Source organism: Amblyomma mixtum, chromosome 3, assembly GCF_055824585.1.
Source record: "Amblyomma mixtum isolate Tamu chromosome 3, ASM5582458v1, whole genome shotgun sequence".
Taxonomy (NCBI): domain Eukaryota; kingdom Metazoa; phylum Arthropoda; class Arachnida; order Ixodida; family Ixodidae; genus Amblyomma; species Amblyomma mixtum.
The window spans coordinates 301,085,101-301,109,639 of NC_143014.1; the positions used below are offsets into that span (position 1 = coordinate 301,085,101).

General features: G+C 49.2%; 4 pseudogenes; all 4 read right to left on the reverse strand.

Annotated features, from left to right (window-relative positions):
* Positions 1 to 580: 580 nt before the first annotated feature.
* LOC149355374 (uncharacterized) lies at positions 581 to 4,624 on the reverse strand (annotated as a pseudogene).
* Positions 4,625 to 5,068: 444 nt separating this feature from the next.
* On the reverse strand, positions 5,069 to 15,487 carry LOC149355375 (uncharacterized; annotated as a pseudogene).
* On the reverse strand, positions 15,403 to 20,418 carry LOC149355376 (uncharacterized; annotated as a pseudogene).
* Positions 20,419 to 20,862: 444 nt separating this feature from the next.
* LOC149355377 (uncharacterized) lies at positions 20,863 to 24,521 on the reverse strand (annotated as a pseudogene).
* Positions 24,522 to 24,539: the final 18 nt, after the last annotated feature.

Genomic DNA, 24,539 nt, shown 5'->3' on the forward strand with positions numbered 1-24,539 from the left:
ACCTATATAGCAGCATTGTTCAAATAACGTGGTGTGGCGTTTTTGTTGTTCTTCTTGCACTGTGCGTTCACTGCACATGAACTCTGCAAGTAGACTTGTCGCGAGCGCCCTCATGCACGGCAGGGCGGCTCGCTCGGGAGCTTCACCTCCCTGTGCAGCGTCTTGTAGACACACTCTATCTGCTCCTCTTCAGTTTTGCCCGGAGAAGAGAGAATGGCTTTGCAGCAGTCTGATGAGTTCCGCCAGAGAGCGGACCTGTGCGTGGTCAGCTATTTTTGCGATGGATGCCAGTAGTTTGGCCAGAAATTCCACGAAGGCCGTCCAGTGTAGAGAGGGTGGCTTTCCCCCAGGGTTTGAATTGCGCTGCTGTCCGCCATTGTACCCCGCCATTGTACTCCGCCAACAATGACGTCGCGGCATCTGAACCAATTTTGACAGGCGCAGATGAGTCCCTCCAAGAAAACACTACGCCGCTCCTTCTGAGACGCAGCCGTGTACTGACAGAAGCCGGCCACGTGCTTGGCGCTGTCGGGGTCTTCCTTCATCTTCTGACAGATTGCATTCGCCAGCGTCCCAGATTTCATGAATGTAAGTGGTCCAGGTCATAGCTAGCTTTTCTGAGGATGTCAATGTTGTAGCTTAGTTGCTGTGCCTCACTGGATTCCCCCAGGCGAGGAGACCGGTCTTGGATGGAGGAAGGTGGCTTGGGCATTGACATGTTGCGGTGAGGGCGTGGGATTGGCTGTTGGGTATCCTGCCACCGTGCAGGATGCTGAGTTGCTTGGCTCGAATGGTTCGCCGGGGCCTGTACTGCAAAGGTGGTGGTGGCTTCTGTGTACTTCGGAGTCCAAATGTTGCATGGCAGCCAGCCAAAGGATGAGACTGGTTGAACCATGGAGAAGAGATGAATTATTGGCCGCTGGCCTAGTGTGAGCGCTCCGTCCCGCGCCACTGCCAGCTTCGTCTTCTTCGTTACATTACACTCACATCAAAACACTTGTGAAATACAACCGCACAGAATTAACGAGAAGCCACAACCGAAGCGCCGTCAGGCTTGCCTGGGTCGGCTGCCTTCAAGAGTGGTCGACAGCAGCGCCGCTGCTTCAGGCGACACTTCCAGCGACACGCACAGCAAGGCACTGCCCTCTCCGCTCGCTGTACTGGACTCTTCTGGTTCACTGTAGCCCTGCTGCGCACTGTTTCAGGTGCTGATTGGCACGATCACATTCGTCTGCATGGTTTCTCCAGTTCTTTCAGGACACCAAAACTGCACGCTGATCACATGCCATTCGCTTCTTCTCTAGTGAAGCCTCCTCGTACACGACGCTGCAACTTTTGAGGGGTGTGACGCAGTAGCGGTGGAGCTCCAGCGCTTGCGCTTCGTAACGTGAAGGTTGTCGCAGAGGCCCATATCACATTTCAGCAGTTCTGCTTCATTGCTCCGGTCAGTATTCATGCAGTATGGGAAAAAAAATTATCACACTGTTCTTATCTCAAAAGCCAGCAACCATTGCAAAGTCTTTCATCAAACAAATATACCGTGGTGCAGTCAGTTCTTGTTAGTTTTTGAGGATCATTCGATTTTGTTTTTAGGATCATTAGATGATTTGAACATTTTTCCGGTCCCCTGAAGTTCGATTTAATGAGTTTTTACAGGCATTAGAGTGATCAAACCCTTTCAGGTCTTTCTTGTCAATAAATGCTCTAAAGCTTTTTTCGGGCACAACCATGTTATAATAATGATCGGTTATAGTGATGGTATTTCCAGAGCACTTCAATGTTGTCATAAATGGGTTTGACTTTTATATACAGTGAAGCCCGCTTGTAACAAACCTGACAGTCGCGAGAATTGAGTTTATTAAGTTTGAGATTCGTAACAAACGAACTTCCCATTTTACAGCCAGAAATCCAAAGTCTGACAAAACTGGTGTTTATTTCTAAGAGAAGTTCATTATCCACATTGGCTTCTTTTAAGGAAACTTTATGACGGCACTATCGAAGCTCTTCAATGCAGTCATAAGCGTGTTTCTTGCTAGAGCTGTAGGTACGAACAGTCTGCTTTAAGAGCACAGTATAACTATTCGCGGTAAACACATCCACTGCAAATGAAGGCAGGTTGGTTTCCTCATCGCCATTGTGTGATTCTTGATAGTTGGGAGTGTTGACGTCGTGTACAGTGGCTTCGCCATTGCATGGCTTTGCAATGCTGGCGTCATGATCAGCACCAGTGAAGTCATCCCACGCGAAATGGTGTCTCGCCGTCTGTGCATCATTCAGTTGCTACAAATCCACATGTGTATAATTGCGCACATGTACGACAGCGACCTGTCATTCCATGGCATAGCATGCCACCCCCAGCATGCAGCAGCGCATGCTGGGTGGCGAATCACCCAGCATGCGTTTGTGATTTGACATAGCAGGAAATTTTGAGCGTGTGAGTCACGCCCATGTCTGTTAACTGGATCTTGCATGTGGCATTCAATGCTGAGAACAGCTTTGTCACCACAGTCGAAGAATCCAACGTGTGGTGCATTGCAAATTTTTCAAGCAAAAGAAGGAGTTCGAATTTGATTCGTGATATCATAGTGGAACTCAGAAAGCCGCTTGGGGAGGAAACGCATTGGCAATCCGAAGCTTATGTGGGGTTGCACGCTCACTGAATCAGAACAAAAAGCCATGCCTTATCCAAGCATTTGTGTTCGACCCGTAACGAGTGAAAAGGTAACTCCCACTGCAGTTTGCGAGGCTTGCCATGCCAGGCCCAGCACTGGTGTCTCCTTTAAAGTATATGTTTTTCGCGGGATCATTTCGTAAAACTGCATTGTTTTGTCAGTAATGCCCACCTTTTTACTGTGTTGTTTAGTCCCCATAGCTTTTTGCGGGATGGGTGTCAGGGGTTCGTGGAGATGCTCTCCAGTCTTTGTGCTTTTCGGAGGAGGAAGTTTTTCTACTGCGGGCCGAGTTGACAGCGCTACTTTGTATCTTCTGAGAATGAACAAGTATTCATAATAACAGCAGCTATGATAAGTGGGCTCAACTGTACTCATAAATCTGTACTGCACAAAATTTTTGGCTATATTGCAAGACATTAGGTGGAGTAGCATCTGTTAGTAACTAGCGCAGTGTGACATGATAGTAAATTTAGGTGTGACCTGCATTCACATATAAACCCTTCTCTCTTATCTCCGGCATTGTCCTCCCGCAATCGCAGTGCAGGCACCATGCCTGGTGGGTGGGTTGCACCTAGTTTCCTGAGAACCGCTGATGGAAACTGTAAGGTCGGTACTATTGCGCCCTGCTGTGGGCCTGTGGTCCGCTTCTCCCACGAAACGAATGGGTCTGTGTTGAATCCGTTGTAATATGCCATGCTCCTACTCACAGTTTGTGCTTAAGGTGACCACACCTATATAGCAGCATTGTTCAAATAATGTGGCGTGGCGTGTTTGTTCTTCTTGCACTGTGCGTTCACTGCACATGAACTCTGCAAGTAGACTTGACGCGAGCGCCCTCATGCACGGCAGGGCGGCTCGCTCGGGAGCTTCACCTCCCTGTGCAGCGTCTTGTAGACACACTCTATCTGCTCCTCTTCATTTTAGCCCGGAGAAGAGAGAATGGCTTCGCAGCAGTCGATGATGAGTTCCGCCAGAGAGCGGACCTGTGCGTGGTCAGCTATTTTGGCGATGGATGCCAGTAGTTTGGCCACAAATTCCACGAAGGCCGTCCAGTGTAGAGAAGGTGGCTTTCCCCCAGGGTTTGAATTGCGCTGCTGTCCACCATTGTACCCCGTCAACAATGACGTCGCGGCATCTGAACCAATTTTGACAGGCGCAGATGAGTCCCTCCAAGAATACACTAGGCCGCTCCTTCTGAGACGCAGCCGTGTACTGACAGAAGCCGGCCACGTGCTTGGCGCTGTCGGGGTCTTCCTTCACCTTCTGACAGATTGCATTCGCCAGCGTCCCAGATTTCACGAATGTAAGTGGTCCAGGTCATAGCTAGCTTTTCTGAGGATGTCAGTGTTGTAGCTTAGTTGCTGTGCCTCACTGGATTCCCCCAGGGGAGGAGACCGGTCTTGGATGGAGGAATGTGGCTTGAGCATAGACATGTTGCGGCGAGAGCGTGGGATTGGCTGTTGGGTATCCTGCCACCGTGCAGGATGCTGAGTTGCTTGGCTCGAATGGTTCGCCGGGGCCTGTACGGCAAAGGTGGTGGTGGCTTCTGTGTACTTCGGAGTCCAAATGTTGCATGGCGGCCAGCCAAAGGATGAGACTGGTTGAACGATGGAGAAGAGATGAATTATTGGCCGCTGGCCTAGTGTGAGCGCTCCGTCCCGCGCCACTGCCAGCTTCGTCTTCTTCGTTACATTACACTCACATCAAAACGCTTGTGAAATACAACCGCACAGAATTAACGAGAAGCCACAACCGAAGCGCCGTCAGGCTTGCCTGGGTCGGCTGCCTTCAAGAGTGGTCGACAGCAGCGCCGCTGCTTCAGGCGACACTTCCAGCGACACGCACAGCAAGGCACTGCCCTCTCCGCTCGCTGTACTGGACTCTTCTGGTTCACTGTAGCCCTGCTGCGCACTGTTTCAGGTGCTGATTGGCACGATCACATTCGTCTGCATGGTTTCTCCAGTTCTTCCAGGACACCAAAACTGCACGCTGATCACATGCCATTCGCTTCTTCTCTAGTGAAGCCTCCTCGTGCACGACGCTGCAACTTTTGAGGGGTGTGACGGAGTAGCGGTGGAGCTCCAGCGCTTGCGCTTCGTAACGTGAAGGTTGTTTATTTATTTATTTATTTAGCAAATACTGCCGGCCTGTGTTACAGGCCTTAGGCAGGAGTGGGGTACAAACATATTGATAAAAAATGACAAGTACATTTCAAAAGAAGCAGATAGCGAACAGAGGAAAAATCAGAACATACAACATTTCAGCATACACATTTAAGGTGACCACACCTATATAGCAGCATTGTTCAAATAACATGGCGTGGCGTGTTTCTTCTTCTTCTTGCACTGTGCTGTCACTGCACATGAACTCTGCAAGTAGACTTGACGCGAGCGCCCTCATGCGCGGCAGGGCGGCTCGCTCGGCAGCTTCACCTCCCTGTGCAGCGTCTTGTAGACACACTCTATCTGCTCCTCTTCATTTTTGCCCGGAGAAGAGAGAATGGCTTCGCAGCAGTCGATGATGAGTTCCGCCAGAGAGCGGACCTGTGCGTGGTCAGCTATTTTGGCGATGGATGCCAGTAGTTCGGCCACAAATTCCACGAAGGCCGTCCAGTGTAGAGAGGGTGGCTTTCCCCCAGGGTTTGCATTGCGCTGCTGTCCACCATTGTACCCCGCCAACAATGACGTTGCGGCATCTGAACCAATTTTGACAGGCACAGATGAGTCCCTCCAAGAATACACTAGGCCGCTCCTTCTGAGACGCAGCCGTGTACTGACAGAAGCCGGCCACGTGCTTGGCGCTGTCGGGGTCTTCCTTCACCTTCTGACACCATACACCATACACATTTCAGCAGTTCTGCTTCATTGCTCCGGACAGTATTCATGCAGTATGGGGAAAAAAAATTATCACACTGTTCTTATCTCAAAAGCCAGCAACCATTGCAAAGTCTTTCATCAAACAAATATACCGTGGTGCAGTCAGTTCTTGTTAGTTTTTGAGGATCATTCGATTTTGTTTTTAGGATCATTAGATGATTTGAACATTTTTCCGGTCCCCTGAAGTTCGATTTAATGAGTTTTTACAGGCATTAGAGTGATCAAACCCTTTCAGGTCTTTCTTGTCAATAAATGCTCTAAAGCTTTTTTCGGGCACAACCATGATATAATAATGATCGGTTATAGTGATGGTATTTCCAGAGCACTTCAATATTGTTATAAATGGGTTTTACTTTTATATACAGTGAAGCCCGCTTGTAACAAACCTGACAGTCGCGCGAATTGAGTTTATTAAGTTTGAGATTTGTAACAAACGAACTTTCCAGTTTACATAACCAGAAATCCAAAGTCTGACAAAACTGGTGTTTATTTCTAAGAGAAGTTCATTATGCACATTGGCTTCTTTTAAGGAAACTTTATGACGGCACTATCGAAGCTCTTCAATGCAGTCATAAGCGTGTTTCTTGCTAGAGCTGTAGGTGCGAACAGTCTGCTTTAAGAGCACAGTATAACTAATCGCGGTTAACACATCCACTGCAAATGAAGGCAGGTTGGTTTCCTCATCGCCATTGTGTGATTCTCTGTAGTTGGGAGTGTTGTCGTCGTGTACAGTGGCTTCGCCATTGCATGGCTTTGCAATGCTGGCGTCATGATCAGCACCAGTGAAGTCATCCCACGCGAAATGGTGTCTCGCCATCTGTGCATCATTCAGTTGCTACAAATCCACATGTGTATAATTGCGCACATGTACGACAGCGACCTGTCATTCCATGGCATAGCATGCCACCCCCAGCATGCAGCAGCGCATGCTGGGTGGCGAATCACCCAGCATGCGTTTGTGATTTGACATAGCAGGGAATTTTGAGCGTGTGAGTCACGCCCATGTCTGTTAACTGGATCTTGCATGTGGCATTCAATGCTGAGAACAGCTTTGTCACCACAGTCGAAGAATGCAACGTGTGGTGCATTGCAAATTTTTCAAGCACAAGAAGGAGGTCGCATTTGATTCGTGATATCATAGTGGAACTCAGAAAGCCGCTTGGCGAGGAAACGCATTGGCAATTCGAAGCTTATGTGGGGTTGCACGCTCATTGAATCAGAACAAAAAGCCATGCCTTATCCAAGCTTTTGTGTTCGACCCGTAACGAGTGAAAAGGTAACTCCCACTGCAGTTTGCGAGGCTTGCCATGCCAAGCCCAGCACTGGTGTCTCCTTTAAAGTATATGTTTTTCGCGGCATCATTTCGTAAAACTGAATTGTTTTGTCAGTAATGCCCACCTTTTTACTGTGTTGTTTAGTCCCCATAGTTTTTTGCGGGATGGGTGTCAGGGGTTCGTGGAGATGCTCTCCAGTCTTTGTGCTTTTCGGAGGAGGAAGTTTTTCTACTGCGGGCCGAGTTGACAGCGCTACTTTGTATCTTCTGAGAATGAACAAGTATTCATAATAACAGCAGCTACGATAAGTGGGCTCAACTGTACTCATAAATCTATACTGCACAAAATTTTTGGGTATATTGCAAGACATTAGGTGGAGTAGCATCTGTTAGTAACTAGCGCAGTGTGACATGATAGTAAATTTAGGTGTGACCTGCATTCACATATAAACCCTTCTTTCTTATCTCCGGCATTGTCCTCCCGCAATCGCAGTGCAGGCACCATGCCTGATGGGTGGGTTGCACCTAGTTTCCTGAGAACCGCTGATGGAAACTGTAAGGTCGGTACTATTGCGCCCTGCTGTGGGCCTGTGGTCCGCTTCTCCCACGAAACGAATGGGTCTGTGTTGAATCCGTTGTAATATGCCATGCTCCTCCTCACAGTTTGTGCTTAAGGTGACCACACCTATATAGCAGCATTGTTCAAATAACGTGGCGTGGCGTGTTTGTTGTTCTTCTTGCACTGTGCGTTCACTGCACATGAACTCTGCAAGTAGACTTGACGCGAGCGCCCTCATGCACGGCAGGGCGGCTCGCTCGGGAGCTTCACCTCCCTGTGCAGCGTCTTGTAGACACACTCTATCTGCTCCTCTTCATTTTAGCCCGGAGAAGAGAGAATGGCTTCGCAGCAGTCGATGATGAGTTCCGCCAGAGAGCGGACCTGTGCGTGGTCAGCTATTTTGGCGATGGATGCCAGTAGTTTGGCCATAAATTCCACGGAGGCCGTCCAGAGTAGAGAGGGTGGCTTTCCCCCAGGGTTTGAATTGCGCTGCTGTCCACCATTGTACCCCGTCAACAATGACGTCGCGGCATCTGAACCAATTTTGACAGGCGCAGATGAGTCCCTCCAAGAATACACTAGGCCGCTCCTTCTGAGACGCAGCCGTGTACTGACAGAAGCCGGCCACGTGCTTGGCGCTGTCGGGGTCTTCCTTCACCTTCTGACAGATTGCATTCGCCAGCGTCCCAGATTTCACGAATGTAAGTGGTCCAGGTCATAGCTAGCTTTTCTGAGGATGTCAATGTTGTAGCTTAGTTGCTGTGCCTCACTGGATTCCCCCAGGGGAGGAGACCGGTCTTGGATGGAGGAAGGTGGCTTGAGCATAGACATGTTGCGGTGAGAGCGTGGGATTGGCTGTTGGGTATCCTGCCACCGTGCAGGATGCTGAGTTGCTTGGCTCGAATGGTTCGCCGGGGCCTGTACGGCAAAGGTGGTGGTGGCTTCCGTGTACTTCGGAGTCCAAATGTTGCATGGCGGCCAGCCAAAGGATGAGACTGGTTGAACGATGGAGAAGAGATGAATTATTGGCCGCTGGCCTAGTGTGAGCGCTCCGTCCCGCGCCACTGCCAGCTTCGTCTTCTTCGTTACATTACACTCACATCAAAACACTTGTGAAATACAACCGCACAGAATTAACGAGAAGCCACAACCGAAGCGCCGTCAGGCTTGCCTGGGTCGGCTGCCTTCAAGAGTGGTCGACAGCAGCGCCGCTGCTTCAGGCGACACTTCCAGCGACACGCACAGCAAGGCACTGCCCTCTCCGCTCGCTGTACTGGACTCTTCTGGTTCACTGTAGCCCTGCTGCGCACTGTTTCAAGTGCTGATTGGCACGATCATATTCGTCTGCATGGTTTCTCCAGTTCTTCCAGGACACCAAAACTGCACGCTGATCACATGCCATTCGCTTCTTCTCTAGTGAAGCCTCCTCGTTCACGACGATGCAACTTTTGAGGGGTGTGACGCAGTAGCGGTGGAGCTCCAGCGCTTGCGCTTCGTAACGTGAAGGTTGTCGCAGAGGCCCATATCACATTTCAGCAGTTCTGCTTCATTGCTCCAGACAGTATTCATGCAGTATGGGAAAAAAAATTATCACACTGTTCTTATCTCAAAAGCCAGCAACCATTGCAAAATCATTGATCAAACAAATATACCGTGGTGCAGTCAGTTCTTGTTAGTTTTTGAGGATCATTGGTTTTGTTTTTAGGATCACTAGATGATTTTAACATTTTTCCGGTCCCCTGAAGTTCGAATTAATGAGTTTTTACAGGCATTAGAGTGATCAAACCTTTTCAGGTCTTTCTTGTCAATAAATGCTCTAAAGCTCTTTTCGGGCACAACTATGTTATAATAATGATCGGTTATAGTGATGGTATTTCCAGAGCACTTCAATGTTGTCATAAATGGGTTTGACTTTTATATACAGTGAAGCCCGCTTGTAACAAACCTGATAGTCGCGCGAATTGAGTTTATTAAGTTTGAGATCCGTAACAAACGAACTTCCCATTTTACAGCCAGAAATCCAAAGTCTGACAAAACTGGTGTTTATTTCTAAGAGAAGTTCATTATGCACATTGGCTTCCTTTAAGGAAACGTTATGACGGCACTATCGAAGCTCTTCAATGCAGTCATAAGCGTGTTTCTTGCTAGAGCTGTAGGTGCGAACAGTCTGCTTTAAGAGCACAGTATAACTAATCGCGGTTAATACATCCACTGCAAATGAAGGCAGGTTGGTTTCCTCATCGCCATTGTGTGATTCTCTGTAGTTGGGACTGTTGTCGTCGTGTACAGTGGCTTCGCCATTGCATAGCTTTGCAATGCTGGCGTCATGATCAGCACCAGTGAAGTCATCCCACGCGAAATGGTGTCTCGCCATCTGTGCATCATTCAGTTGCTACAAATCCACATGTGTATAATTGCGCACATGTACGACAGCGACCTGTCATTCCATGGCATAGCATGCCACCCCCAGCATGCAGCAGCGCATGCTGGGTGGCGAATCACCCAGCATGCGTTTGTGATTTGACATAGCAGGGAATTTTGAGCGTGTGAGTCACGCCCATGTCTGTTAACTGGATCTTGCATGTGGCATTCAATGCTGAGAACAGCTTTGTCACCACAGTCGAAGAATCCAACGTGTGGTGCATTGCAAATTTTTCAAGCAAAAGAAGGAGTTCGAATTTGATTCGTGATATCATAGTGGAACTCAGAAAGCCGCTTGGGGAGGAAACGCATTGGCAATCCGAAGCTTATGTGGGGTTGCACGCTCACTGAATCAGAACAAAAAGCCATGCCTTATCCAAGCATTTGTGTTCGACCCGTAACGAGTGAAAAGGTAACTCCCACTGCAGTTTGCGAGGCTTGCCATGCCAGGCCCAGCACTGGTGTCTCCTTTAAAGTATATGTTTTTCGCGGGATCATTTCGTAAAACTGCATTGTTTTGTCAGTAATGCCCACCTTTTTACTGTGTTGTTTAGTCCCCATAGCTTTTTGCGGGATGGGTGTCAGGGGTTCGTGGAGATGCTCTCCAGTCTTTGTGCTTTTCGGAGGAGGAAGTTTTTCTACTGCGGGCCGAGTTGACAGCGCTACTTTGTATCTTCTGAGAATGAACAAGTATTCATAATAACAGCAGCTATGATAAGTGGGCTCAACTGTACTCATAAATCTGTACTGCACAAAATTTTTGGCTATATTGCAAGACATTAGGTGGAGTAGCATCTGTTAGTAACTAGCGCAGTGTGACATGATAGTAAATTTAGGTGTGACCTGCATTCACATATAAACCCTTCTCTCTTATCTCCGGCATTGTCCTCCCGCAATCGCAGTGCAGGCACCATGCCTGGTGGGTGGGTTGCACCTAGTTTCCTGAGAACCGCTGATGGAAACTGTAAGGTCGGTACTATTGCGCCCTGCTGTGGGCCTGTGGTCCGCTTCTCCCACGAAACGAATGGGTCTGTGTTGAATCCGTTGTAATATGCCATGCTCCTACTCACAGTTTGTGCTTAAGGTGACCACACCTATATAGCAGCATTGTTCAAATAATGTGACGTGGCGTGTTTGTTCTTCTTGCACTGTGCGTTCACTGCACATGAACTCTGCAAGTAGACTTGACGCGAGCGCCCTCATGCACGGCAGGGCGGCTCGCTCGGGAGCTTCACCTCCCTGTGCAGCGTCTTGTAGACACACTCTATCTGCTCCTCTTCATTTTAGCCCGGAGAAGAGAGAATGGCTTCGCAGCAGTCGATGATGAGTTCCGCCAGAGAGCGGACCTGTGCGTGGTCAGCTATTTTGGCGATGGATGCCAGTAGTTTGGCCACAAATTCCACGAAGGCCGTCCAGTGTAGAGAAGGTGGCTTTCCCCCAGGGTTTGAATTGCGCTGCTGTCCACCATTGTACCCCGTCAACAATGACGTCGCGGCATCTGAACCAATTTTGACAGGCGCAGATGAGTCCCTCCAAGAATACACTAGGCCGCTCCTTCTGAGACGCAGCCGTGTACTGACAGAAGCCGGCCACGTGCTTGGCGCTGTCGGGGTCTTCCTTCACCTTCTGACAGATTGCATTCGCCAGCGTCCCAGATTTCACGAATGTAAGTGGTCCAGGTCATAGCTAGCTTTTCTGAGGATGTCAATGTTGTAGCTTAGTTGCTGTGCCTCACTGGATTCCCCCAGGGGAGGAGACCGGTCTTGGATGGAGGAATGTGGCTTGAGCATAGACATGTTGCGGCGAGAGCGTGGGATTGGCTGTTGGGTATCCTGCCACCGTGCAGGATGCTGAGTTGCTTGGCTCGAATGGTTCGCCGGGGCCTGTACGGCAAAGGTGGTGGTGGCTTCTGTGTACTTCGGAGTCCAAATGTTGCATGGCGGCCAGCCAAAGGATGAGACTGGTTGAACGATGGAGAAGAGATGAATTATTGGCCGCTGGCCTAGTGTGAGCGCTCCGTCCCGCGCCACTGCCAGCTTCGTCTTCTTCGTTACATTACACTCACATCAAAACGCTTGTGAAATACAACCGCACAGAATTAACGAGAAGCCACAACCGAAGCGCCGTCAGGCTTGCCTGGGTCGGCTGCCTTCAAGAGTGGTCGACAGCAGCGCCGCTGCTTCAGGCGACACTTCCAGCGACACGCACAGCAAGGCACTGCCCTCTCCGCTCGCTGTACTGGACTCTTCTGGTTCACTGTAGCCCTGCTGCGCACTGTTTCAGGTGCTGATTGGCACGATCACATTCGTCTGCATGGTTTCTCCAGTTCTTCCAGGACACCAAAACTGCACGCTGATCACATGCCATTCGCTTCTTCTCTAGTGAAGCCTCCTCGTGCACGACGCTGCAACTTTTGAGGGGTGTGACGGAGTAGCGGTGGAGCTCCAGCGCTTGCGCTTCGTAACGTGAAGGTTGTCGCAGAGGCCCATATCACATTTCAGCAGTTCTGCTTCATTGCTCCGGACAGTATTCATGCTGTATGGGAAAAAAAATTATCACACTGTTCTTATCTCAAAAGCCAGCAACCATTGCAAAGTCTTTCATCAAACAAATATACCGTGGTGCAGTCAGTTCTTGTTAGTTTTTGAGGATCATTGGTTTTGTTTTTAGGATCACTAGATGATTTTAACATTTTTCCGGTCCCCTGAAGTTCGAATTAATGAGTTTTTACAGGCATTAGAGCGATCAGACCTTTTCAGGTCTTTCTTGTCAATAAATTAAAGCTTTTTTCTGGCACAACCATGTTATAATAATGATCGGTTATAGTGATGGTATTTCCAGAGCACTTGAATATTGTTATAAATGGGTTTGACTTTTATATACAGTGAAGCCTGCTTGTAACAAACCTGACAGTCGCGCGAATTGAGTTTATTAAGTTTGAGATTTGTAACAAACGAACTTCCCAGTTTACAGCCAGAAATCCAAAGTCTGACAAAACTGGTGTTTATTTCTAAGAGAAGTTCATTATGCACATCGGCTTCTTTTAAGGAAACTTCATGATGCCACTATTGAAGCTCTTCAATGCAGTCATAAGCCTGTTTCTTGCTAGAGCTGTAGGTGCGAACAGTCTGCTTTAAGAGCACAGTATAATTAATCGCGGTAAACACATCCACTCCAAATGAAGGCAGGTTGGTTTCCTTATCGCCATTGTGTGATTCTTGATAGTTGGGAGTGTGTGGCTTCGCCATTGCATGGCTTTGCAATGCTGGCGTCATGATCAGCACCAGTGAAGTCATCCCACGCGAAATGGTGTCTCGCCATCTGTGCATCATTCAGTTGCTACAAATCCATATGTGTATAATTGCGCACATGTACGACAGCGACCTGTCATTCCATGGCATAGCATGCCACCCCCAGCATGCAGCAGCGCATGCTGGGTGGCGAATCACCCAGCATGCGTTTGTGATTTGACATAGCAGGGAATTTTGAGCGTGTGAGTCACGCCCATGTCTGTTAACTGGATCTTGCATGTGGCATTCAATGCTGAGAACAGCTTTGTCACCACAGTCGAAGAATGCAACGTGTGGTGCATTGCAAATTTTTCAAGCACAAGAAGGAGTTCGCATTTGATTCGTGATATCATAGTGGAACTCAGAAAGCCGCTTGGCGAGGAAACGCATTGGCAATTCGAAGCTTATGTGGGGTTGCACGCTCATTGAATCAGAACAAAAAGCCATGCCTTATCCAAGCTTTTGTGTTCGACCCGTAACGAGTGAAAAGGTAACTCCCACTGCAGTTTGCGAGGCTTGCCATGCCAAGCCCAGCACTGGTGTCTCCTTTAAAGTATATGTTTTTCGCGGCATCATTTCGTAAAACTGAATTGTTTTGTCAGTAATGCCCACCTTTTTACTGTGTTGTTTAGTCCCCATAGTTTTTTGCGGGATGGGTGTCAGGGGTTCGTGGAGATGCTCTCCAGTCTTTGTGCTTTTCGGAGGAGGAAGTTTTTCTACTGCGGGCCGAGTTGACAGCGCTACTTTGTATCTTCTGAGAATGAACAAGTATTCATAATAACAGCAGCTATGATAAGTGGGCTCAACTGTACTCATAAATCTATACTGCACAAAATTTTTGGCTATATTGCAAGACATTAGGTGGAGTAGCATCTGTTAGTAACTAGCGCAGTGTGACATGATAGTAAATTTAGGTGTGACCTGCATTCACATATAAACCCTTCTCTCTTATCTCCGGCATTGTCCTCCCGCAATCGCAGTGCAGGCACCATGCCTGGTGGGTGGGTTGCACCTAGTTTCCTGAGAACCGCTGATGGAAACTGTAAGGTCGGTACTATTGCGCCCTGCTGTGGGCCTGTGGTCCGCTTCTCCCACGAAACGAATGGGTCTGTGTTGAATCCGTTGTAATATGCCATGCTCCTCCTCACAGTTTGTGCTTAAGGTGACCACACCTATATAGCAGCATTGTTCAAATAACGTGGCGTGGCGTGTTTGTTGTTCTTCTTGCACTGTGCGTTCACTGCACATGAACTCTGCAAGTAGACTTGACGCGAGCGCCCTCATGCACGGCAGGGCGGCTCGCTCGGGAGCTTCACCTCCCTGTGCAGCGTCTTGTAGACACACTCTATCTGCTCCTCTTCATTTTAGCCTGGAGAAGAGAGAATGGCTTCGCAGCAGTCGATGATGAGTTCCGCCAGAGAGCGGACCTGTGCGTGGTCAGCTATTTTGGCGATGAATGCCAGTAGTTTGGCCACAAATTCCACGAAGGCCGTCCAGTGTAGAGAAGGTGGCTTTCCCCCAGGGTTTGAATTGCGCTGCTGTCCACCATTGTACCCCGTCAACAATGACGTCGCGGCATCTGAACCAATTTTGACAGGCGCAGATGAGTCCCTCCAAGAATACACTAGGCCGCTCCTTCTGAGACGCAGCTGTGTACTGACAGAAGCCGGCCACGTGCTTGGCGCTGTCGGGGTCTTCCTTCACCTTCTGACAGATTGCATTCGCCAGCGTCCCAGATTTCACGAATGTAAGTGGTCCAGGTCATAGCTAGCTTTTCTGAGGATGTCAATGTTGTAGCTTAGTGTCTGTGCCTCACTGGATTCCCCCAGGGGAGGAGACCGGTCTTGGATGGAGGAAGGTGGCTTGAGCATAGACATGTTGCGGTGAGAGCGTGGGATTGGCTGTTGGGTATCCTGCCACCGTGCAGGATGCTGAGTTGCTTGGCTCGAATGGTTCGCCGGGGCCTGTACGGCAAAGGTGGTGGTGGCTTCTGTGTACTTCGGAGTCCAAATGTTGCATGGCGGCCAGCCAAAGGATGAGACTGGTTGAACGATGGAGAAGAGATGAATTATTGGCCGCTTGCCTAGTGTGAGCGCTCCGTCCCGCGCCACTGCCAGCTTCGTCTTCTTCGTTACATTTCACTCACATCAAAACACTTGTGAAATACAACCGCACAGAATTAACGAGAAGCCACAACCGAAGGGCCGTCAGGCTTGCCTGGGTCGGCTGCCTTCAAGAGTGGTCGACAGCAGCGCCGCTGCTTCAGGCGACACTTCCAGCGACACGCACAGCAAGGCACTGCCCTCTCCGCTCGCTGTACTGGACTCTTCTGGTTCACTGTAGCCCTGCTGCGCACTGTTTCAGGTGCTGATTGGCACGATCACATTCGTCTGCATGGTTTCTCCAGTTCTTCCAGGACACCAAAACTGCACGCTGATCACATGCCATTCGCTTCTTCTCTAGTGAAGCCTCCTCGTACACGACGCTGCAACTTTTGAGGGGTGTGACGCAGTAGCGGTGGAGCTCCAGCGCTTGCGCTTCGTAACGTGAAGGTTGTTTATTTATTTATTTATTTAGCAAATACTGCCGGCCTGTGTTACAGGCCTTAGGCAGGAGTGGGGTACAAACATATTGATAAAAAATGACAAGTACATTTCAAAAGAAGCAGATAGCGAACAGAGCAAAAATCAGAACATACAACATTTCAGCATACACATTTAAGGTGACCACACCTATATAGCAGCATTGTTCAAATAACATGGCGTGGCGTGTTTCTTCTTCTTCTTGCACTGTGCTGTCACTGCACATGAACTCTGCAAGTAGACTTGACGCGAGCGCCCTCATGCGCGGCAGGGCGGCTCGCTCGGCAGCTTCACCTCCCTGTGCAGCGTCTTGTAGACACACTCTATCTGCTCCTCTTCATTTTTGCCCGGAGAAGAGAGAATGGCTTCGCAGCAGTCGATGATGAGTTCCGCCAGAGAGCGGACCTGTGCGTGGTCAGCTATTTTGGCGATGGATGCCAGTAGTTTGGCCACAAATTCCACGAAGGCCGTCCAGTGTAGAGAAGGTGGCTTTCCCCCAGGGTTTGAATTGCGCTGCTGTTCACCATTGTACCCCGTCAACAATGACGTCGCGGCATCTGAACCAATTTTGACAGGCGCAGATGAGTCCCTCCAAGAATACACTAGGCCGCTCCTTCTGAGACGCAGCCGTGTACTGACAGAAGCCGGCCACGTGCTTGGCGCTGTCGGGGTCTTCCTTCACCTTCTGACAGATTGCATTCGCCAGCGTCCCAGATTTCACGAATGTAAGTGGTCCAGGTCATAGCTAGCTTTTCTGAGGATGTCAATGTTGTAGCTTAGTTGCTGTGCCTCACTGGATTCCCCCAGGGGAGGAGACCGGTCTTGGATGGAGGAATGTGGCTTGAGCATAGACATGTTGCGGCGAGAGCGTGGGATTGGCTGTTGGGTATCCTGCCACCGTGCAGGATGCTGAGTTGCTTGGCTCGAATGGTTCGCCGGGGCCTGTACGGCAAAGGTGGTGGTGGCTTCTGTGTACTTCGGAGTCCAAATGTTGCATGGCGGCCAGCCAAAGGATGAGACTGGTTGAACGATGGAGAAGAGATGAATTATTGGCCGCTGGCCTAGTGTGAGCGCTCCGTCCCGCGCCACTGCCAGCTTCGTCTTCTTCGTTACATTACACTCACATCAAAACGCTTGTGAAATACAACCGCACAGAATTAACGAGAAGCCACAACCGAAGCGCCGTCAGGCTTGCCTGGGTCGGCTGCCTTCAAGAGTGGTCGACAGCAGCGCCGCTGCTTCAGGCGACACTTCCAGCGACACGCACAGCAAGGCACTGCCCTCTCCGCTCGCTGTACTGGACTCTTCTGGTTCACTGTAGCCCTGCTGCGCACTGTTTCAGGTGCTGATTGGCACGATCACATTCGTCTGCATGGTTTCTCCAGTTCTTCCAGGACACCAAAACTGCACGCTGATCACATGCCATTCGCTTCTTCTCTAGTGAAGCCTCCTCGTGCACGACGCTGCAACTTTTGAGGGGTGTGACGGAGTAGCGATGGAGCTCCAGCGCTTGCGCTTCGTAACGTGAAGGTTGTCGCAGAGGCCCATATCACATTTCAGCAGTTCTGCTTCATTGCTCCGGACAGTATTCATGCTGTATGGGAAAAAAAATTATCACACTGTTCTTATCTCAAAAGCCAGCAACCATTGCAAAGTCTTTCATCAAACAAATATACCGTGGTGCAGTCAGTTCTTGTTAGTTTTTGAGGATCATTGGTTTTGTTTTTAGGATCACTAGATGATTTTAACATTTTTCCGGTCCCCTGAAGTTCGAATTAATGAGTTTTTACAGGCATTAGAGCGATCAGACCTTTTCAGGTCTTTCTTGTCAATAAATTAAAGCTTTTTTCTGGCACAACCATGTTATAATAATGATCGGTTATAGTGATGGTATTTCCAGAGCACTTGAATATTGTTATAAATGGGTTTGACTTTTATATACAGTGAAGCCTGCTTGTAACAAACCTGACAGTCGCGCGAATTGAGTTTATTAAGTTTGAGATTTGTAACAAACGAACTTCCCAGTTTACAGCCAGAAATCCAAAGTCTGACAAAACTGGTGTTTATTTCTAAGAGAAGTTCATTATGCACATCGGCTTCTTTTAAGGAAACTTCATGATGCCACTATCGAAGCTCTTCAATGCAGTCATAAGCCTGTTTCTTGCTAGAGCTGTAGGTGCGAACAGTCTGCTTTAAGAGCACAGTATAATTAATCGCGGTAAACACATCCACTGCAAATGAAGGCAGGTTGGTTTCCTTATCGCCATTGTGTGATTCTTGATAGTTGGGAGTGTGTGGCTTCGCCATTGCATGGCTTTGCAATGCTGGCGTCATGATCAGCACCAGTGAAGTCATCCCACGCGAAATGGTGTCTCGCCATCTGTGCATCATTCAGTTGCTACAAATCCATATGTGTATAATTGCGCACATGTACGACAGCGACCTGTCATTCCATGGCATAGCATGCCACCCCCAGCATGCAGCAGCGCATGCTGGGTGGCGAATCACCCAGCATGCGTTTGTGATTTGACATAGCAGGGAATTTTGAGCGTGTGAGTCACGCCCATGTCTGTTAACTGGATCTTGCATGTGGCATTCAATGCTGAGAACAGCTTTGTCACCACAGTCGAAGAATGCAACGTGTGGTGCATTGCAAATTTTTCAAGCACAAGAAGGAGTTCGCATTTGATTCGTGATATCATAGTGGAACTCAGAAAGCCGCTTGGCGAGGAAACGCATTGGCAATTCGAAGCTTATGTGGGGTTGCACGCTCATTGAATCAGAACAAAAAGCCATGCCTTATCCAAGCTTTTGTGTTCGACCCGTAACGAGTGAAAAGGTAACTCCCACTGCAGTTTGCGAGGCTTGCCATGCCAAGCCCAGCACTGGTGTCTCCTTTAAAGTATATGTTTTTCGCGGCATCATTTCGTAAAACTGAATTGTTTTGTCAGTAATGCCCACCTTTTTACTGTGTTGTTTAGTCCCCATAGTTTTTTGCGGGATGGGTGTCAGGGGTTCGTGGAGATGCTCTCCAGTCTTTGTGCTTTTCGGAGGAGGAAGTTTTTCTACTGCGGGCCGAGTTGACAGCGCTACTTTGTATCTTCTGAGAATGAACAAGTATTCATAATAACAGCAGCTATGATAAGTGGGCTCAACTGTACTCATAAATCTATACTGCACAAAATTTTTGGCTATATTGCAAGACATTAGGTGGAGTAGCATCTGTTAGTAACTAGCGCAGTGTGACATGATAGTAAATTTAGGTGTGACCTGCATTCACATATAAACCCTTCTCTCTTATCTCCGGCATTGTCCTCCCGCAATCGCAGTGCAGGCACCATGCCTGGTGGGTGGGTTGCACCTAGTTTCCTGAGAACCGCTGATGGAAACTGTAAGGTCGGTACTATTGCGCCCTGCTGTGGGCCTGTGGTCCGCTTCTCCCACGAAACGAATGGGTCTGTGTTGAATCCGTTGTAATATGCCATGCTCCTCCTCACAGTTTGTGCTTAAGGTGACCACACCTATATAGCAGCATTGTTCAAATAACGTGGCGTGGCGTGTTTGTTGTTCTTCTTGCACTGTGCGTTCACTGCACATGAACTCTGCAAGTAGACTTGACGCGAGCGCCCTCATGCACGGCAGGGCGGCTCGCTCGGGAGCTTCACCTCCCTGTGCAGCGTCTTGTAGACACACTCTATCTGCTCCTCTTCATTTTAGCCTGGAGAAGAGAGAATGGCTTCGCAGCAGTCGATGATGAGTTCCGCCAGAGAGCGGACCTGTGCGTGGTCAGCTATTTTGGCGATGAATGCCAGTAGTTTGGCCACAAATTCCACGAAGGCCGTCCAGTGTAGAGAAGGTGGCTTTCCCCCAGGGTTTGAATTGCGCTGCTGTCCACCATTGTACCCCGTCAACAATGACGTCGCGGCATCTGAACCAATTTTGACAGGCGCAGATGAGTCCCTCCAAGAATACACTAGGCCGCTCCTTCTGAGACGCAGCCGTGTACTGACAGAAGCCGGCCACGTGCTTGGCGCTGTCGGGGTCTTCCTTCACCTTCTGACAGATTGCATTCGCCAGCGTCCCAGATTTCACGAATGTAAGTGGTCCAGGTCATAGCTAGCTTTTCTGAGGATGTCAATGTTGTAGCTTAGTTGCTGTGCCTCACTGGATTCCCCCAGGGGAGGAGACCGGTCTTGGATGGAGGAAGGTGGCTTGAGCATAGACATGTTGTGGTGAGAGCGTGGGATTGGCTGTTGGGTATCCTGCCACCGTGCAGGATGCTGAGTTGCTTGGCTCGAATGGTTCGCCGGGGCCTGTACGGCAAAGGTGGTGGTGGCTTCTGTGTACTTCGGAGTCCAAATGTTGCATGGCGGCCAGCCAAAGGATGAGACTGGTTGAACGATGGAGAAGAGATGAATTATTGGCCGCTTGCCTAGTGTGAGCGCTCCGTCCCGCGCCACTGCCAGCTTCGTCTTCTTCGTTACATTTCACTCACATCAAAACACTTGTGAAATACAACCGCACAGAATTAACGAGAAGCCACAACCGAAGGGCCGTCAGGCTTGCCTGGGTCGGCTGCCTTCAAGAGTGGTCGACAGCAGCGCCGCTGCTTCAGGCGACACTTCCAGCGACACGCACAGCAAGGCACTGCCCTCTCCGCTCGCTGTACTGGACTCTTCTGGTTCACTGTAGCCCTGCTGCGCACTGTTTCAGGTGCTGATTGGCACGATCACATTCGTCTGCATGGTTTCTCCAGTTCTTCCAGGACACCAAAACTGCACGCTGATCACATGCCATTCGCTTCTTCTCTAGTGAAGCCTCCTCGTACACGACGCTGCAACTTTTGAGGGGTGTGACGCAGTAGCGGTGGAGCTCCAGCGCTTGCGCTTCGTAACGTGAAGGTTGTTTATTTATTTATTTATTTAGCAAATACTGCCGGCCTGTGTTACAGGCCTTAGGCAGGAGTGGGGTACAAACATATTGATAAAAAATGACAAGTACATTTCAAAAGAAGCAGATAGCGAACAGAGCAAAAATCAGAACATACAACATTTCAGCATACACATTTAAGGTGACCACACCTATATAGCAGCATTGTTCAAATAACATGGCGTGGCGTGTTTCTTCTTCTTCTTGCACTGTGCTGTCACTGCACATGAACTCTGCAAGTAGACTTGACGCGAGCGCCCTCATGCGCGGCAGGGCGGCTCGCTCGGCAGCTTCACCTCCCTGTGCAGCGTCTTGTAGACACACTCTATCTGCTCCTCTTCATTTTTGCCCGGAGAAGAGAGAATGGCTTCGCAGCAGTCGATGATGAGTTCCGCCAGAGAGCGGACCTGTGCGTGGTCAGCTATTTTGGCGATGGATGCCAGTAGTTCGGCCACAATTTCCACGAAGGCCGTCCAGTGTAGAGAGGGTGGCTTTCCCCCAGGGTTTGCATTGCGCTGCTGTCCACCATTGTACCCCGCCAACAATGACGTTGCGGCATCTGAACCAATTTTGACAGGCGCAGTTGAGTCCCTCCAAGAATACACTAGGCCGCTCCTTCTGAGACGCAGCCGTGTACTGACAGAAGCCGGCCACGTGCTTGGCGCTGTCGGGGTCTTCCTTCACCTTCTGACACCATACACCATACACATTTCAGCAGTTCTGCTTCATTGCTCCGGAGAGTATTCATGCAGTATGGGAAAAAAAAAAATTATCACACTGTTCTTATCTCAAAAGCCAGCAACCATTGCAAAGTCTTTCATCAAACAAATATACCGTGGGGGAGTCAGTTCTTGTTAGTTTTTGAGGATCATTCGATTTTGTTTTTAGGATCATTAGATGATTTGAACATTTTTCCGGTCCCCTGAAGTTCGATTTAATGAGTTTTTACAGGCATTAGAGTGATCAAACCCTTTCAGGTCTTTCTTGTCAATAAATGCTCTAAAGCTTTTTTCGGGCACAACCATGTTATAATAATGATCGGTTATAGTGATGGTATTTCCAGAGCACTTCAATATTGTTATAAATGGGTTTGACTTTTATATACAGTGAAGCCCGCTTGTAACAAACCTGACAGTCGCGCGAATTGAGTTTATTAAGTTTGAGATTTGTAACAAACGAACTTTCCAGTTTACATAGCCAGAAATCCAAAGTCTGACAAAACTGGTGTTTATTTCTAAGAGAAGTTCATTATGCACATCGGCTTCTTTTAAGGAAACTTTATGATGCCACTATCGAAGCTCTTCAATGCAGTCATAAGCCTGTTTCTTGCTAGAGCTGTAGGTGCGAACAGTCTGCTTTAAGAGCACAGTATAATTAATCGCGGTAAACACATCCACTGCAAATGAAGGCAGGTTGGTTTCCTTATCGCCATTGTGTGATTCTTGATAGTTGGGAGTGTTGACGTCGTGTACAGTGGCTTCGCCATTGCATGGCTTTGCAATGCTGGCGTCATGATCAGCACCAGTGAAGTCATCCCACGCGAAATGGTGTCTCGCCATCTGTGCATCATTCAGTTGCTACAAATCCATATGTGTATAATTGCGCACATGTACGACAGCGACCTGTCATTCCATGGCATAGCATGCCACCCCCAGCATGCAGCAGCGCATGCTGGGTGGCGAATCACCCAGCATGCGTTTGTGATTTGACATAGCAGGGAAGTTTGAGCGTGTGGGTCACGCCCATGTCTGTTAACTGGATCTTGCATGTGGCATTCAATGCTGAGAACAGCTTTGTCACCACAGTCGAAGAATGCAACGTGTGGTGCATTGCAAATTGTTCAAGCACAAGAAGGAGTTCGCATTTGATTCGTGATATCATAGTGGAACTCAGAAAGCCGCTTGGCGAGGAAACGCATTGGCAATTCGAAGCTTATGTGGGGTTGCACGCTCATTGAATCAGAACAAAAAGCCATGCCTTATCCAAGCTTTTGTGTTCGATCCGTAACGAGTGAAAAGGTAACTCCCACTGCAGTTTGCGAGGCTTGCCATGCCAAGCCCAGCACTGGTGTCTCCTTTAAAGTATGTTTTTCGCGGCATCATTTCGTAAAACTGAATTGTTTTGTCAGTAATGCCCACCTTTTTACTGTGTTGTTTAGTCCCCATAGTTTTTTGCGGGATGGGTGTCAGGGGTTCGTGGAGATGCTCTCCAGTCTTTGTGCTTTTCGGAGGAGGAAGTTTTTCTACTGCGGGCCGAGTTGACAGCGCTACTTTGTATCTTCTGAGAATGAACAAGTATTCATAATAACAGCAGCTATGATAAGTGGGCTCAACTGTACTCATAAATCTATACTGCACAAAATTTTTGGCTATATTGCAAGACATTAGGTGGAGTAGCATCTGTTAGTAACTAGCGCAGTGTGACATGATAGTAAATTTAGGTGTGACCTGCATTCACATATAAACCCTTCTTTCTTATCTCCGGCATTGTCTTCCCGCAATCGCAGTGCAGGCACCATGCCTGATGGGTGGGTTGCACCTAGTTTCCTGAGAACCGCTGATGGAAACTGTAAGGGCGGTACTATTGCGCCCTGCTGTGGGCCTGTGGTCCGCTTCTCCCACGAAACGAATGGGTCTGTGTTGAATCCGTTGTAATATGCCATGCTCCTCCTCACAGTTTGTGCTTAAGGTGACCACACCTATATAGCAGCATTGTTCAAATAACGTGGCGTGGCGTGTTTGTTGTTCTTGCACTGTGCGTTCACTGCACATGAACTCTGCAAGTAGACTTGACGCGAGCGCCCTCATGCACGGCAGGGCGGCTCGCTCGGCAGCTTCACCTCCCTGTGCAGCGTCTTGTAGACACACTCTATCTGCTCCTCTTCATTTTGGCCTGGAGAAGAGAGAATGGCTTCGCAGCAGTCGATGATGAGTTCCGCCAGAGAGCGGACCTGTGCGTGGTCAGCTATTTTGGCGATGGATGCCAGTAGTTTGGCCACAAATTCCACGAAGGCCGTCCAGTGTAGAGAAGGTGGCTTTCCCCCAGGGTTTGAATTGCGCTGCTGTCCACCATTGTACCCCGTCAACAATGACGTCGCGGCATCTGAACCAATTTTGACAGGCGCAGATGAGTCCCTCCAAGAATGCTCTAGGCCGCTCCTTCTGAGACGCAGCCGTGTACTGACAGAAGCCGGCCACGTGCTTGGCGCTGTCGGGGTCTTCCTTCACCTTCTGACAGATTGCATTCGCCAGCGTCCCAGATTTCACGAATATAAGTGGTCCAGGTCATAGCTAGCTTTTCTGAGGATGTCAATGTTGTAGCTTAGTTGCTGTGCCTCACTGGATTCCCCCAGGGGAGGAGACCGGTCTTGGATGGAGGAAGGTGGCTTGAGCATAGACATGTTGCGGTGAGAGCGTGGGATTGGCTGTTGGGTATCCTGCCACCGTGCAGGATGCTGAGTTGCTTGGCTCGAATGGTTCGCCGGGGCCTGTACGGCAAAGGTGGTGGTGGCTTCTGTGTACTTCGGAGTCCAAATGTTGCATGGCGGCCAGCCAAAGGATGAGACTGGTTGAACGATGGAGAAGAGATGAATTATTGGCCGCTTGCCTAGTGTGAGCGCTCCGTCCCGCGCCACTGCCAGCTTCGTCTTCTTCGTTACATTACACTCACATCAAAACACTTGTGAAATACAACCGCACAGAATTAATGAGAAGCCACAACCGAAGGGCCGTCAGGCTTGCCTGGGTCCTCTGCCTTCAAGAGTGGTCGACAGCAGCGCCGCTGTTTCAGGCGACACTTCCAGCGACACGCACAGCAAGGCACTGCCCTCTCCGCTCGCTGTACTGGACTCTTCTGGTTCACTGTAGCCCTGCTGCGCACTGTTTCAGGTGCTGATTGGCACGATCACATTCGTCTGCATGGTTTCTCCAGTTCTTCC